Source organism: Rhopalosiphum padi, chromosome 4, assembly GCF_020882245.1.
Source record: "Rhopalosiphum padi isolate XX-2018 chromosome 4, ASM2088224v1, whole genome shotgun sequence".
Lineage (NCBI taxonomy): Eukaryota > Metazoa > Arthropoda > Insecta > Hemiptera > Aphididae > Rhopalosiphum > Rhopalosiphum padi.
Window position 1 is genome coordinate 2,633,180 of NC_083600.1, and position 14,391 is coordinate 2,647,570.

The 14,391-nt window shown below is 24.7% G+C and overlaps 1 protein-coding gene across 1 annotated transcript in view; it reads right to left on the bottom strand.

The window, feature by feature from the left end:
* Nucleotides 1-14,391, bottom strand: part of LOC132929979 (uncharacterized) — a 150,769-nt gene that overhangs the window by 98,019 nt on the left and 38,359 nt on the right. The window contains 1 exon segment of the mRNA XM_060995636.1: nt 13,211-13,321. The gene's annotated coding sequence lies outside the window, so the exon portion shown is untranslated.

The following is a 14,391-nucleotide window of genomic DNA, read 5'->3' on the forward strand; positions in this document are numbered from 1 at the left end:
ACTTATATCCTTATATTAAATTTTCAAGCTTTTTGACTAAATTAATTTTTTTTTACAATGTTTATAGAAAAAATGAAATAAAAAATTACAATGCCTTTAAATAGCTTAAAAACGGTCAAAACTTTTTTAAAATTATACAATTAATACAATTTTAAATATTTATGGTTATTTGTTTTTGAGATACATTAAAATAACAAAACTAATTTTGCGTATAACAATCCATGGTTTCTTCGATTATTAAAAAAAAAATACTTGTCGTTTTTCAAAAGCTGTCTTAAAGTTGAAGTTTGATGCATTTTTACTGCTCCAAAAGATAGTGACAGACACATACAAAATAATAAACACCGATCGTTGTGAGATCAATACATTAATGGAGCTCGGTTAATCATTTGGATTAGAATCTAAAATAGGCGTAAGCTACTTGCATCAATTTACTAAGCCTCAATATAATATATAATATGGCGTGAAAATCCTCTTCATTTATACATGAGTTGGAATAGTATAAACAAATTGGGACCATAAAACTGTATCGCCCTGGGACCCAAAATACTAGTTTGCGGTACTGCTGCGTGAGCATGCTTAATGAATCATTCTGTATAATACGTTGTACAAGACTAGCAACAGTCAAGTTACAGGTATATATTAAATTTAATTATCAGCTAAATTTATTCTTTTATTTTTCAACAGAAGCAAACACAAAACATATTATTTGTAGGAAAAAGTATTAATTGACCTTCAACGATTTCAAAAATATATTTTATTTTAATATGTGTATAAGACTAAGGATTATTTTTTTTTTGTTATACATAATCAATTGTAATTTTCACTGCACAATGCAATTTAATATCATTTGTTAAATTTATTTGTTAAAATTATGCCTATAATTGAAGTAAGTATAATTACATTTTATATTAATAGACATATGGATTTATTAATACAATTACGATGTCTATGTTGGTAGGTATGCTAGGTAAGGGTTATACATTCGAGTACACTAAGTTCCTAACTAAGCATTTAATTACCCAGCGAGAAAGTAATAAATATATTAAATCGACTTTGGAGTGTTGTACAATAAATTGAATGATTTAGATATATAAAATATATGCACAAAAGGAGTAAAATGTTCTTTGTGATTCTTTAAAGGGCTATGAATAACTTTCACTAACTAATGGAGAGGCTATAAATGTATACTTACTATGTTTTAGAACGTCTATTGTGTTAACTGACGCGCGTTTTCGTGATTTTTTTTTAATTGAATCGTTTCAAAACAGAATACCCTCAACTATACACAAAGAAATAATAATTATTATTATTCATTATTATCAATAACGAAGGTTTTATAATAATAATAATAATAATAATAATAATAAACACTTAGAAAATTTATGGACGCCGCGATAATACAACGGTCATTTAACAATTTATGAAATTATATTATTTTTAAGAAATAACCAACATTAGGATTTTATGATATTTTTCGATGATATTATATGTTTAATAAGTTGGAAAATGACCGTTGTATCATCGTTATTTTAAATCCCTTTATTTTATATCGAATAGGTATCTAATATTATCACACAATGTTGTACACATTTTCTCGAAATGTGTGTCATACGAAAGAGCTACGGTTGGAGAGTGTTAATGTTATTTTACCCTTCTTATTTCTTATTTCCATAGAACTTCAGAATGATATTTTAAATAAACTAGGCTTCATTTATTTATTGAATGATAAAATTACATTTTCTGCGCTAATACAATTATTACCATTTGTCTAAAATCTTCAAAACATGGAATTCCGGATTTGATTTCGTACATAAAATTGATGACATTTTCCTCAATTTAGGTAACAACGCATTAATTTGAATATAAATATTAAGGATTTCTATTTTCACCTAGTTTTCTATTAATAATAAATTATATACTTAATGTAAGTACTTTAATGCTTATAATGCTGATATCTCGTAAAGAATTTAAAAAACTACAAGAATTTACTTTAATTATTCATAAGATTTAAAAAGAAAATAGATAATGAAGCTCGATAAATGTATTTATTTCACTTTTCTGTAAAAAAAAGTGTCGCTCACAGCGACCAGCCACCCCTAAATACGTAACTTTTTTAAATCAATTTTGAGACTGTAAAATTTAAACTTGATAAAAAAAAACTTAAAAATTCTTGTATTAAATTTAAAAGTGAACTTAAAATTGGATAATGTACCAACTGAATAATAATATAAAATATAGATTCGTTCATTCAACAGGTTTAGAATGAAATAATTGTTTATTACAATAGATATATATATATTATATTTTATGAGAAACAAATTTTAAAATTAAATAACCATGTTAAGGTAATATACAAGAAACTACTAAGAAAATAAAACTTACAATATTATTGAATAACATTACCTATGTTTATATATTATAATTAACATATTGGACTTTTTTACATATAATTATATTTGAGTAATTTAGTTTAAATAAATCAATATTAAATCAAACGATTGAATTCTAAATGTAAAGTGAACTTTCGAAAACACTACTATGCCCTATCGAAATTAAATGATTATGTTTTTCCGGCATGCAGTACTGACTAATATTTGACATTTTTCATTTTATTATGTTTCAAATTAAAATTTGAATAAAATATTTTATTTACAAACCAAAATACAAATTAAATATCTACTTAATTAACTTTTTAATTTCGGGGTACTATAATATATAAAGTATAGATAACTACTTCAAAGATAAATAATTTCAATTCAGAGTTGTCAGTCTTAAAATTAAAACACCGATAAAAAAACTGACATACAATTTTAAATGTTTTATTTATCATATGATTAGATACCACCAAGGCTGGAATATGTTTTATACAAATTATTTTAAACATGTGTTCAAAATGATTTAAACTGGTGGTTTTGTTTAAAACATTTTATATAAACACGTTTAAAATGTTTTAATTAATATTTAAAACGTCTTAATAAACGTTTAAAAAAAAAAAATTAAATTAAATTAAAATGTAATTTTTTTGATGGAATATACATTTTGTTTGTAGATCACGGTATATTAAACAACCATGTTGTAGATAATATAAAAATTAAGTTGCTTTATAATGTACCTATATACCACGCTTGAAATAAAACATTGTTATAAATTTAAAAAAACAAAGTCTAAATAATTAAACATTACCAAAAAAAAAAAACCGCTTAAAATAAAAAAAAAATAGGTTGAATTAAGAAAACGTTTGTTTTGAATTATTAAAAAATAAATATTTTTTCCAACCCTGGATACTCTGTATCCATAATTATTTTGATACTTGATTTTTCTCTAATTTTTGCACGATAACTCACTATAGGGAAAATATTATTATAATATAGTATGATAATATTTTATTTACAGTTTCAAAGATGAAAACGGTCGATGTTGGTTTTCTCAGATACACATTTACAATAGTATATATTATCTTGCATGACGTTTAAATGGTTTTAAAACCGTCACACATCGTTTTATCGAGTTATTTTTATCTATTTGTGTAAAAATAGTATTTATATGGTCTATAAATGTATTAAATTTTAGGAATACTAGGAATACATCTACTTGAAATATAAAGTTATTCTTTTCATATTCTTAAGCGTTGTTTACTTTACCTCGTTTTTATTTCATTTCCATGTTATTTTCCACGAAAAATGTTATATATTTTTGGTTGTAAATGAAGATACGACATTTTGATAAAGGTAAAATAATATTACGACGTATAGCAATAATATGTTGGTCACGTTCACAGTGCAATAGTATTGTAAATGAATAATGTATATAATTAATTTACCTAATATACAGCGTGTTAATAATATCATTTTATTAATTTAAACTCCAAATAACAGATAATTATGATGACGTTAAACATTATCGAATTATCGACAGTTAATAGTTTTGATTATACAAATACAGCTAGTAATGCCTACTGTTTAAAAGCTACGATTTTTCGATTTGCACGTGCTATGTATTGCACATTTTTTAAAATCAACCTTTTTATTACCGTGTATCAAGAGAAACAATTAACCCGTCTGAAAAGTTTTACATTCGAGAAACGTAATGCCGGTGAAATAATGCACAGAATAATATTCTATTTGAATACGATTTTCACATTTTGTGTTAAATGCGCATACGAAGGAACTGTTGAGCGTGCGGTAGACAATGTCTCGGCGTAGGTAGTGCAATTCCAAATTTTCAAACGGATTATTATTTGTCGGTTGCAACATTTTCTTTGTATATTATATTCACGCTAATTACTATACTGTTACGAATATTAAATATTATAATTAATCCGTTATTATTCAATAAGAATCTCCAAAGATCAAAGCTAAACAGTCATACACTAAACCTAATAATATACATTACAGCTTTACAATTATACACGTTTCAACTACAGAAATGTTTCACACGTGTAACTCCGGTCGTAGGTGCAAACGTCGTATTAAATCGAAACGTATTAGACAAGGTATGTATAATATTGTTGCTATAATAATTATCATGTTATAGTATATATTATTACGTATAACACATGCAATTAATTTGATTATTAAATTGTGTAATACTATTTGATCGTATAATAATTGGTGTACGTCTGTCGTTTAAATTCCTAGTAAATAATAACATATAATATAATATATAATAATATCGATATCGTTTTAATAAAGTTCATAATTTTACAAAATATATTATAAACCATCCGATTTTCCATACACGTGGCATATTGCATGCACACTCGTTGTAATAGTTATCTAATATTATAATGCATAACCAATATTTTTTAATATATTATTAATTATAAAATATAGAAAGTACATATTTTAAGTTTATAGCTAATACAAACGAAACGGTAAGATAATATTATTGGCTAGTGATGATCTCTAAATGCACATAAACTGCACTCATCTAATCTACAAAAATGCTTATCTAAACATTATCCATTCAATTTTTTAATAACATTTTTATTCTGTAGTTTATGATATTAAAAATATATTTTTAATTTTAAAACCAAAATTATCACATGGCCACTGTAAAAAAATCAAGTATAAAAATAAAAGTGATAACAAATATTTATTAGATTTGCATTAGAGTATATCATGTAAATTTCCAAATCAAAAACCTGTTTAAAAAATTAAATTGTTTTCGAAATAATAAGTGTGGTGGGTAATAAAAAAAAAAACGTATACTACAGGTGTACTGCGATATCGTATATAATAAACACTGCTGCTGCTGCTGCTGTTATTGCAGTATTATATATAGCTGTGTCTGTGCAATTTACAATTTGTTCATTAATCTACTAAGATGACGGGGCCGTTCGTTACACATACGTATTATGCGTAGGGTGCGGGAGATATCGTCACATCCAACAGCTTGCGGACCAGCCAACAATGGCAAACGTTTTATCGCTCTCTCGCCGACCCCCCGAAGGGCGGACGAGATGGGATTTGTCGTTAAAAGCGCTCGCAGAGTCAATTAGTCGACAAGTGAGTCTCCGGACGGGCGGTGTGGATGTATTATATGTGTCGTATATACTATACACCGCTTTCTTGGCTATTATACTGCTGTAGTGATGCATTAATTTCGGGCCACCTATCACGTGCACATACACACACATCCGCCCTTAACATTGTAGGTGTCGTTCGCGTACTAAACGTTTTATCGCCCTTTACACTTGGCGTGACATGTCACATCGACCCACCCCCGACGCAGACGATCGGTTCACGGGGGTGGTCCTCGGTCATCCGTCAGCCGCGCGTGGTCCAGCGTACGTGTACTTTTGACAAAACTTCATAGACGTCGAATGAAAAAACCATGAAATTATATTTTATTCGTTCCGAATAGGTGGAATCAATCGGATGTTTTTGTATTAACGGTACCGGGGAATACAAATAATTTCAGTTTTAATTAGTTACGCAAACACTTACTCAAAAAAAAATTGTAGAACCAGCGTTATGGACTGTTATCAGAGAGCTAACGTGTTTTTCACGGCATTTTAATAATATTTAAATTTATAATCGGTTTTTGATTCGCGAGCGAAAAATTTAAAAACGTTTTTTTTTTTTATTAAAACTTTAGATTGACGCACAAATAGAGTCGTTTTCCACCGTTAAATTTTCTATAGGTATATCACAATATTATGGCTGTCTATATCGGCAAAAGAAATTAATGTATTTAAAAGCAATAAATATTTTATAAGATGAGTTTAAATTGTATTAATGTTGTTTGGATCTATAATGCAATTGACACAGAGTGATTTAATTAATTTATTTATTATGGTATTTGAGCAGTCAAATATAGTGATAATACATCGGGTAGGTTTTTATTAAAAATTTTAATTGGTCATAACGTAAACGTGACATTAATATTCATAAATGGGTCATGATAATAGTAATAGTTTTTAATTTATTATTAAATAAAACAAATAATGCCCTTAAGGGCAATTAGTATATAATATAAATAAAATGATTTGACAATATTATACAATTACCAACTCCGAATAAACCTAAAAATACGAGTATACCTATAGGCAAAAATATTGGAAAAAATTAATTTTACAAATTGATATACATCTTCATAGTTGAAGTACATTATTTATTATAACCATAATATTTTTATTTTATTTATGTATATGTATTTGAGTTATATTTGTGAAAATTAATTATTTGTAGTTATTAACGATTAACATCATACCAATTTAACTTTAAAAATTACCACATTTGTTTCTTTTAATAAACGTCATATTGTATAGACAAACCAAGACAAATAAGTATATTAAAAGTACCAAAGACATACAAATTTTATTATTATTACTTCAGCAGGTATAATATTAATAGAGTTTAATTTTTAATGATTATTCTTATATCATAAACAATATACTTTAAAGTTAAAATTTAACGGTTATAGGGATTTATCAAAATTCACTTTGTGTCAATTCAATCAAAACATTTTTTAGCTATATAATGCACATACTTATGTTTTATTCGATATACTTTTGTTACATATTATAATATAAATATGAACTTACTTTTTATTAATTTTTGTTTCTGTTTAAATTTTTTAAATGCTTTGATAAAGTTATATTATATTCAATACTGTATATTATGCAAATACAATAAGGTATGTATACATTAATATTATATTACGTCATATTCTTTCAAAGGAATAATGTAGGTAGGTACTACTAGGTAGATGTATATTGTTGATTTTTGATGTTTACTAAAGAAAAAGAAAACTATCTATTCAAACAAAAATATTTACTTTAAATGGCCAATTCAAAAATGCTTATCATATTTGTACGTTTATTTTTCTATAAAAAAATTATACTCTAATATTATTTCTTAATTATTTAGTTATAACTTAAACATATATTTTTTTCATTAAATCGAAACTAACGAAGAATCAGATAATGAAATGAACAATATCTTCGTATAACAGCGTATTGTTGGTTTAAAATAAATAATAATACATTGCACTAAAATTCTAAATGAAGCCACTGATAGTTAAGCATCGAAAACATACCATAGTAATAATATTTATCATGCAAATTATTATTATTACTGAAATATGAATATTATTATTGTTGGCTATAGAGCATACATATTGAGTTTGAGTATCCTTTTGTTAAAAGCACCATGACAGCGACCAACATTATTCAGCTATTTAATAACATTTTACTTATAGACGACCACAATGTATATATAAAAGATGATAACAAACTCAATAATCGAGGAAATATTTTATCTTTTTCGTTATTGTTATTAGACATCAGTATTTTAAATTTTTAAACACTAACGTGGGTATTGTGCAATATAATGAACAATAAATTATTTTTATTAATTATAAATTTGTGTGTATAAATTTAATATATTTTAAACACGATATAAATATTTATGCTCGAATAAAAGAACAGTTACAAATATTAATTGGGAAATAATTCAATAATTATTTACCATGTAAATTTTGAAATATTTATTGGAGATACTTAATAGAATTATTAAAGGTTTAATTAATCCAATTACAATTAAAACATAACAATAAAGTATATTCCACCATACGAAGTAGATAATTCAGTTTTCGTAAGTCTGAAATCGAAATTAACGTATAGGTACCAATTTATACTGCAGTTATTGTTACAGCTTATAAGTACATTATTATATTATATTGATGAACATATTTTCAAACAAATTTTACTTTATTGTAACGTATTTATAATTAAAACGATATTTATTTTATACTTAATTGTTTATACTTATTTGATAGTTTAATTTTATGTACTTGAACAACTAATTTGAGGCGTTATAAATATAATTATAATTTTTCATTGCCCCTTTAAATTAAAGATATTAATAAGTTTATCATTAATGTTCAATGTGGAGTTATGTTTATATTATATTATTCGTGTGATAATTTACACAAAAAAATATGACCATTCTTAGTTGTAGGTATTCGAAGTTCGATTACGAGTAGATTTCTGAATGATTTCTAAATGATTTATAATATTATTATTTTTTTTTTTTTATAACAAGTTACAACAATTGCTAAATTACTTATTAAAAAGTAAAAAATAACAAAAAATATTATTCTAGGTATCGCTTTTCTAAATGTCTACTGTATAAATTTTTTTTGATTTCTCGTTAAATATTAATACTATAATGCTATAATTACCTACTGTTATTATCATAACTGAATCCATTGCGTAAGAAAATTTTACATTCATAGTTTTTTTTTTTTTAAATTGTGGTATGTCGTATATACTCATATAATGTTTAGCAGACTTTAATTTTTTTCTCTTCTCTCTTTTATAATCAGTTAATCTCTACATCCTTAAATACTTAAATTAAAAATGCATTTCCTTCGTAATCCCCTTTTTTAAATAATTCTTTTTGGGAGGAGCTGTATTTTGTTATTTCATTTTTCTTTTTTAATTAGTTATTTATAAAACTATATAAACTAAAATATTATCATTTAGTATTAATGCTTTCAACAAAACTCATGGTTTATCTATTTTATATATTTATAATATACGATTTTTGATTAATAGAAATATACATTTATACAGAATAGCTATTAACTTAAATAACAAAATAATATAATACAATACCCACACAAAATTATATCCATCCATTCAAAATAATTAATAACTATTTTATTATTTGTAACCAATGACATAACTATAAAAAAATAATATTCCATTTTCATGAGCTGAAACAAAATGCATATGTGAGTCACAGCACAGCGACTTATATGAATTTAAATACAAAGTTACAAACCCAGTATATAAAAAAAAATTGCTATACATTTTATTAAAAATGATCAAAATGTTTCTTAATCCATATATTATATAAAATGAATGTTCATTTTAAATTATATAAGGATGAAGAAACATTTTATTAATGTGCTTGAGATACAAGTAATTAAAGACGAACTGTGAGTTTATCTACACTACATCAATATCATCTACTAATGAGCTTTTTATAACAGATTTTAATATAAGTACGATGTTACGTCAAACAGTTTTTTTTAATGATCATCAAACAGACATTTATTTATAATGTTTTAAATTCAATAACATTATTACACTAATTTAATTTGTATATTTATTTTTTTTAAAAATAAGGAACTATAAAACAAGTGTAATTTCACATGGTAATCGATAATATTATTTGGTAAAATTTGATTTTTACAATTTCAAAAACTATGTTTATTAGTAAAGATCACTCTTGCCCAATCGTTATAGCAATATTTACTATTGTAAATAAGTTAACTATTAAAAAAATAAAACATGATAGTAAAACTTTAAACTAGTAAAAATACTATGGCCTAAATCTTCCGATAACAGTAAATCATTTGTATCCTTTTTAATTTTTTAAAATTCAAACGATGAGAAATAATAGCGAAATGATTATTAGTGTGGGTAGCTGTCAAAATAACTTTTAGAACCCTGTATTAATAATAAATAGTTGTTTTGTATAACTTTAACTCAATAGTTATAGAAAAATGTTTTGAATTCTACGTTGGTACAAATATTTTGAGTAGCCAATAAAAAAATGATTACAAATGATTACAATAATGATTGAAACTATCAGCGAATCACTGTTTTTACTAAAATACATTACTTTTCTAAAAAAAACTAAAAAAGTACATTTATATAATATATTTTAAATAAATTTCTTCTAACAATCCAACACAATATTGACAATTCAATAATCAATATAATATTGATTGTATTGATTTTCTTCAATTCTTTGGTATATTAGTATACATAAATATTGATAGTATAAAAATGTTCAGTTTTAAAAGTATACATTCGCCCAATACGTTTTATTCCACATGCACATATTTTTAATGTTAATTTTCATACTAATATTCCATTTTTTAAATAAATATATTCTTTTAAAATATCAGTTTGTTTAGTTTCGATTTTTAAATCGAGATTTATCTTAGTAAACACTGATTTTAAATTTATATTAATGTTTATGTACAATTTGACATATATTTGAACCAAAAGCTCTCTTACCAAAAGCTTTTTTTTTAAATTGTTGTATTTCCAGGGGTACTAATTTAAAAAAAAAATCTAAAAAGAAAAATAGTGAAAGTAAAGCGTATGGTAAAAGCACTCAGACAAGCTTTTTACGCGCAGGTAAATTATAGTATATATTTCAAGAACTACGTTTTGAATTTTGGAAAATATTCTGAAAATAATTTAATTTATCTACCACACTAAATATAAGTATTATAAGTGTAAGGTGTTCCTGGAGAACGCTACTCATCGTAGATAAGTATGGACAACTAATTTATTACTGTTTTATAATATGTTAGTGCTTGCAAATTACAAGTAGACATTTAATTTTTAGCTCTAGAAATTGATCATTTTTTTTTGAGATGGTGTGAAATATTGAATCCACGTTAAGTAAGTTCAAGTCTACAAGTTTAAAAGAAAAAAAGTTACCACTTATATCTGTATTTGCTCACACAGTCCAAGTTTCATGTACCTAAGTCTCTTCCTTTTTTTGTCGGGTGGTAATTATAATTATTTACTACCTCAAAATAACAATAAAATAACCTACCTCAAAATTAGTATATATTATTAAACGTTTTATTCATAATAATATTTTATAGTGTTATCGATTTTAATTTATTTTAAAGTCTATTATTAACATAGAAATATATTACACAGAATACCACAACCAGTAATTTAAATTAATACCAAACATTCATTATTTTTAAATGTGCCTACTTAAAGTTTCCATAATATGTAAGATACATATTATGTCATATGAGATAAAATTGCTTAAACCTATTACTTAAATAGGTATTTTATGAATAAATATGTAACAGATTTCTGGAAGGTTAGATATAAAATATACAATCAGTAAAATATAAATACATGTTTTTAATGTTATACCAGTCACTAGTTTACTAATTGAAGCATTTTTATAACATTTTCTACATATTATATATAATATCATAATTCTAGATAGTCTGTTTTTCCGAGAAAAATCATTATAAAACAGTGTCGTATTGACCTAATATATATATTTTATAAGCTTCGTATTTCATGCTTATATTGTCATAAAAAAAAAAAAAAAAAAAAATGAAATTCATAAATATATAATATTCAATAATAACTGCGAACGCTATGTAATCTATAATTATATTATATCTCGGAATATTTGGACCATGGAATAATTACAGACGTTATGATTACCAGTAAATACCTATATGTTTCAATGGATTTGATTATTATATGATCGTATATATAAATAGCTTTTACACGATGAAATTACGTGTCATTGCATCCGATTGGATAGCGAATATTGTAGAACCATCGTATGTTAAGCTATATATATATAATATAAAAGTATATATGTGTTTACATTTATATATATATAGAGAGAGAGAGAGAGAGATAAAGAGTACATAAGAAGTGCTATCAATAAAAACGAAAAACGATCATGTGCATTCAACTTAAAATACAAATGTCTAGACAATTGTTATGTAATAGAAACATCGTTTTTTGATACCTAGTTCGAGTTGTTGTGGTTGAAAAGACGAATATTTATTTAGATTTTTTTGTCCTTAGACTAAGATTATATTAAATAACTAAACAATAAAATTCATTAGAATATTCAGTGATAATAAGTATTGATTTGAAAATTAAAGTTTATTTATTATTACATAAAATCGTATAATTTTATCTACTAACGTGTGATATTAAATACGCATACGTATAAAATGAATATATTGTTATAGGTAGTCGTTCATATAAGCATGCTTAATGTAGGTAGAACATTAAGTGTGTAATTTATTTCAGTAAAAAAAAAAAAAAAATGTAGGTGTTAATGGTGTACTACACACTCATTTATGATGTTAAGTGCACTTATCTTTAGACTAAAAATATAACCGAAATCTAGTTACCACGATCCGACAAGCAACGATACCGATCTAATGGTAGTCAGTCTGGAGGTGGGTTATCCTAGATTTAAAATGTACGTAAGTTTTTTTTTTTTCAATAAAAGTAAATTAGTTTTACTTTCATTTTTCAACCCGAGAGCCAATCCAAACATCAATTAAAAGTGGAATATTTTATCGTAGAACCATCAAAGCAGCCGAGATAATAGTGTAATGTTTGCGTTAACACTTCCTTCTAAGACCTATGCAATAGCTGTCGACATTATAAAAATGACACTGCAGACAGTGCAGACACTCTCGCACATAATGCACATGCATTAAAATATTCCCATTTATAATATATTAATATATAATACGTATACACCGCAAGTATACGTAGGTACAAGCCGTATAAATAAATGTGGTAAAGGTATTATGTTTTTTTAAAAAGGTCGTGCCATGATAAATACGTTGCTGTTGACAAAAATGACGTAGTAATAATAATATTTTTTTTTTTTTTTTTGTTCCGGTTTATGGGTTGTACAGGCAGTGACATGATCGTTAGCTACTTTTTTTCTCGCACCTCTTGTTTTTTTTACTATTATTTTTTTGCCCAAATAACGTTAAATAATAATAAAAGTTGCCAGTGTACAAGGGACACGTAGCGACATATTGGCGACATGTCACTTTTTATCTAGTTACAATGGCTGAAGCTTTAAGGGAGTAAAGTAATAATAGTATTGCGGGTAATATAATTTGTAAATCTAAATAATTATTCTTGACGTACACATACCTCTCATTTTTTATTGATAGATGGTAATAGTCTTATGAACTGAATATGAATACGAATATCAGAATATACGTCAATACTGGTTAAATGTCTTTGATTATTACTGCTTTGATACTGAAACATAAAAATTAAAAATAAATAAATAATGTAGTAATTACCAATACGAATTAACCATATCAAAACGTATAGAAAAAATATAAATATTATAATTAATTTGTATAAGTACATCCATTTTGAGATATTTTATCCTCAGTAAATGGACATTGGCTGATGCTAAAATTACATATTATCATAAAATTTATTTTATAATATGTAAAAAATAATAATATAGTTTATTTAGTATATTATTAATAGTTATATCATATCAAACCATACAAACTTATAATTATTTATTGTTACTCATCTAAATAAATAATGTATACATATTCAATTTATCAATTAATATGAAAATGAATAAATTGCATTTGCTAACGAAATAAATAAAAATACATCAGTTTTTACTTTATAAAAAATAAACAAACCATAAATTATAAATTCTATGTGTTTACCCAAAAATAAACTGAGAATAAAATATTTATATTAATGTAGGAATAAAATTGTAATTAATTGAAAAGAGATTTAAAGTAATTACCATTATAAGATGTTGTTACTTAATATAAAATTACTTAGCAAACTTATAAATGGTAAAATTTATGTTCGAAACTACAATATTTGTCATACATACCTCATGATTTGAGCGCGATAATGGTATTAAATTAAATTTATTTCTATAATTAATATTATTTAATTATTATTCTATCTTTATAACTGTTTTTATGTAGGTCTAATAGGTCTATGCATTTTAAAGCGTATAATTTCATGTTGAAGACGAAAACATAATGTTTTAGTGTTTGCGTCCCGTGGGAATAGGTCTAAATATATATTTAGAACTAATAAAATGCATTCAAACATTGAAATGAAAAGCATGTTTAGTACCTATCTAATAATATAATATATTTATATTCAAATGTATCATTATTAATTAAGTAGTTCAAGAGGAACAAGGCCGTTGATATATTATGGTTCGAGAATTATTTATGATATGTGTTGATGAAATAATTTATAATTCATAAATTAAAGTAAACTAAGAATGACTAATACCAGTAATGTCTATTATACATTTAATATGGTTTGAATGACTGTAA